This window comes from Aegilops tauschii, chromosome 4, assembly GCF_002575655.3.
Source record: "Aegilops tauschii subsp. strangulata cultivar AL8/78 chromosome 4, Aet v6.0, whole genome shotgun sequence".
NCBI classification, from domain to species: domain Eukaryota; kingdom Viridiplantae; phylum Streptophyta; class Magnoliopsida; order Poales; family Poaceae; genus Aegilops; species Aegilops tauschii.
The window spans coordinates 401,228,922-401,233,315 of NC_053038.3; the positions used below are offsets into that span (position 1 = coordinate 401,228,922).

Genomic DNA, 4,394 nt, shown 5'->3' on the forward strand with positions numbered 1-4,394 from the left:
CGTTGTCACTATCAAACATCTGCATACATAGAGAAAATATTTCAAGTGACATTACATAGAGAAATAATTCAAGTCACATACAACGATACAATAGTTCACTCCAACATACATAAAACAAATAGTTGAAGTGACATACGATGATAAAATAGTTCACTCCAACATAGATAAAGAAAATAGTTCAAGTGGCATACAATGACAAAATAGTTCACTCCAACATACATAAAGCAAATAGTTCAAATGACATGACGTAAGAAAAATTCATGCGCCAACACACTACTTCTTCAATTTCCATACTTGTCGTTGTATCTCCTCTTAAGCCAATTGAACCTAAACTCTTTAGGAAGGGTCTTGAACATTTCCCATTGGTCCTTCTTCACAAATAACTGTGTGGCAATATCATGCTCATCGGAACCGTGTACGGCCCCACATTCCAAGACCATATCCATGACTTCCTTGATTGTCACCTCTCCTTGCTTCATTGAAGTAAAAGAAGCGGCGGATTCAGCTATCTTTGTGATTTTATCTTGGATAACAAGTGTTGTGCTTGACTTTGGCTTCTTATTTTTTTCAAAAAGAACACGAGGTATTTCTTTGCATTAGCAATGCAAGGCGAAACCTCATGAACCTCATCCTCCTCACCTCCAACCACATTACCAATATCATCAGGGATGTCATGAACCTCTTCCTCTCCAATTCCAACAACATTATCAGCATCAACAAAAATCTCTTGACTTGGGGGTATGATGGGGTTGTCACTCATGGGATTCCAATGATCTTGTTCATCATTCAAAATATCACCAAACATTTTGGAAAGATGCTCCAGATTTTGAAGAGGCTTTTTTCTAAACTTGCCACATCCAGGAATGTCCTAAAGAAAAGAAAAATCATCAACATAACATGTTTATGAACTACAATTACCATTATAATGTAATATATGACAACACTAACCTTTCTCGCCTTCTTCCACCACTCATTGTCCATGACAATAACTCCCTTCGAACTGTCCCAACCTGTCCCAGTTTGCTTCCTCATTAATTTATTCCAACAAGACCAGTCGCCCTTTAACTTATCCCACTTGTTCTTCAGTTGTGTCTTTGATAAACTAATTCCGGTCATCTGGTAGAACCTTTCTGACACAGTGTTATAGCCTAAAGGGTTCAAATGAGTGTTGGGACAATTCCCCTGTCCCACTTGTTCAGCCATCAAGGAACAAACAATTTGGACGTACTCATCGGTCCACTCCATTGAATCACCCTGACCATGATAGTTCAGTATATATTTCTCAACAAATCATTGCTACAGACATACTACTTCAATCTACATACTGTATCTAATTATTTGTCCAAATTCAAGACCATGGTCGTGTATTGTGGAAACAAATCATCTTCAATAGAACACAAGTGGAAAAAATGGTATACCTGCTCTTCCTTAGTGGCTCAGCATGCTGCACGTCTCTTGGTCGGGGCGCCGGTCTGGCCGACGTTGCCGCTCATGCCGGTGGTGTGCCCGACCGAAGCTTCAGCGTCCATGGCAGATGCTGACTCCTGGCTCGCAGGAAAGGGTGCTGTAGGGGGTCCCCCCATGGCTTGCTGGCGTCGGCCTAGAAGAGGCGGATGCCACAACGGACGGGGCTGCTGCCGTCGAGGACTGGTCGGGACGGGAAAGGCCGACCCTCATCACCGGGGCCATGGCCGTCCTCGAAGGTACGGGATTTGGATGGTGGAGATGGGCAGAGAAATTGGAGGGAGGAGGAGGAGGACCACCGGATCGACCCATTCTGGTGGTCTCCTCGCCGGCGTCGTGCTCCGGCCGGCCGATGCAGGTGGCGGCGGCGGCGGCGGCGGTAGGTCTCTTGTCCGTGCCTCCTGAAATCGAATGTAGCGACCCGACCTCAGACGGTCAAGTCTCTGTGCTTAAGTGTCATCCCTGGATCGGTATGCTGACACACACAGTACCCGAGGATTTATAACAGAGGTAAATCACATGTATAAAGTAACGTAAATACTATTACCTCAATCCAAATAGCGGAAGTAACAAGGTTGTGGATTCCCATCAACACCAACGACAAAGTTGAGTGTAGAAATCGTAACCCTAACGTATCACTTACTCGTCGTAAGAATCCTGCAACATGAGACGTTGCAGCCACATAGGGTCAGTACATTGGATGTACTGGCAAATTCACACCATAGAGAAATGATGAACAAAGGCTATCACTACATGCATATATGGCTGGTGGAAAGCTATACGGTTATAATGTTTTTGCGAAGCCAATTTTTCCCTACAACAAAGGAATAAATTTTATTTAACTATCATGGTGGTTGTTAAACATTGAGAAGGTACCTCCAACTCAATCCCAATTAAGAACGTGATTAAACCCAATCAAATTTTAAATTAAAGTAACATGATGATGAGATTCACATGATAATCCAAGAACTAGATACTCAAGATGTCCATAACCGGGGACACGGCTAATCATGATTAGTTTGTACACTCTGCAGAGGTTTGCACACTTTTCCCCACAAGACTCGATCTCCTCCGTTGGATTTCTCGCACTACTTGGTGTTTGAGAAACGGATGATCGAGACACAGTCTTTCAGAAGCATTTACTCTCTACTCCGGGCAGACCGTTACACCTACAACCCCCCTACATCTGCTAGTCCACCTCTTCAAGAGCTCACACAACTTACTCAACTATGCCAGAGCCCATAATGGCTTGTGGCTGCACACGGAAGTTTCTAGCATGAATAATCTTATGATCCCTTTGAGTCTGGGTGGCGGTCCATAGGATGATCACACGGGTACTCCGGGATATCCAAAAATTCAGGCAACACTTGGTTCTCCAGGTGCCTCAATCCACCCAGATGTAAATAAAGTAGCCACCTTAAGTTGAACCATTAATTAACAATCTCACATCTGTCATGGAAAACTCTCAAACCCAATCGACGTCTACGAGCATAGCATAGCAGTATAAGCATAACGTAATAGTAACTCCCAAGGTTTGAATGCAGGGCAATAGGTTCCTACCTCATCAACTACTTCCCAATACCCACATGTTATCAATCCTACTCATGCAATGTTTGAGGGTGAAACTAATGCATAAAAACTGGGTATGGAAGGGATATGATCAAAGTGTGAACTTGCCTGCAATGTTGATGAAGATGATTCGCACTCATAACTCTTGATAGTTCTACTCGTCACACTCCGGTCAATCTATCGTAAGCAAGCAATAGTAACCACACATAAGCAATCAAGCAAAAGAATCGAAGAAAAGATCACGGAAAACTTCGAAAACAAGCAAATAACTCTTGCAACATAAAACAGTTTCTAATAGTACCAAAATTAGGTGGATTTGGCCTTATCAGAAAGTTTAGGTCAAGAGCTTCGCTTTGCAAAAAGAATCAACTCAATTTGGCCTTATCAGAAAGTTTAGGTCAAGAGCTTCGCTTCGCCTAAACCTGGGCGGCAGTTAGCGATGGGCCACATGTACAGTTTTATTTTTAAATAGAAACAGAAAGGGAAACTGAATAAATAATAATAAATAAATTTTTATATAGGCATATAATATATCAAAATTTTCAGAAAAAGATTTTCTACAACATGAACATTTTTCTAGAATCAAATAAAATCCACACAATTCAAATATAGCAAAGAGTGCTACTGCTCTAGTAAAATCCAATAAAAATTCATTTTAAAATACCAAAATTAATTCAAATTCATTTCTCTCCAATTTTCTGATGTAGGGAATCATGTTACCCTATTTTCCATATATTTTATTTTTGGAGAAAAATAATTGAAATAAAACTCAAATAACTCCAAATTGAAAATAAATTCAAAAGAACTTTGAATTTAATTCTTTGAAACTCCCAACTCATATTTCATATGTTTTGAAGAAGTCATTTTATCTTCTCTCATGAAAATCATTGAGTTGCATGAAGTTTATGAATTGAAATATTTCCAAATGAAATTCAAATATTTTCAAATACCCTTTCATTTAATTAAATGGAAGAAGTCATATCATCTTCGCTCAAGGGTTTTGTATTTGAAAAGAATTTGAATTCATGGAGATCAGAAAGCAAAGATGAAAGTTTGGGAAAGTCCTTTTATTCCCTCTCATTTAACTTTCAAAAGTTTCGAATTTCACTCACTTTCATCAATCACACAACAACCAAACAATCAATCAAATCTATCTATTTATTATAACATTCCAAAATTTGGAATTTTGGGATGTTACAGCGAAAGGATAAGCTGTTGTAGGTCTCTCGTTCGTGATGGCTGTAAAAAAAACAAAAGAGTTGGAAAAAAACGAAGGGGTATGACTTATGGGTGGCAGTGGTGGGTAATTACCCACCAACTCCACGAGTACTTTCGAAACTCGAATTTTGGAGTACCCCTCG

The 4,394-nt window shown here is 40.2% G+C and overlaps 1 long non-coding RNA gene across 1 annotated transcript; it reads right to left on the bottom strand.

Annotated features, from left to right (window-relative positions):
• Window positions 1-607: 607 nt before the first annotated feature.
• On the bottom strand, window positions 608-1,547 carry LOC109780639 (uncharacterized). The gene is made up of 3 exons (XR_012182862.1): window positions 1,419-1,547; window positions 949-1,254; window positions 608-868 (listed from the first exon to the last, which is right to left on the bottom strand). It is a non-coding gene; the product is annotated as an uncharacterized lncRNA (long non-coding RNA).
• Window positions 1,548-4,394: the final 2,847 nt, after the last annotated feature.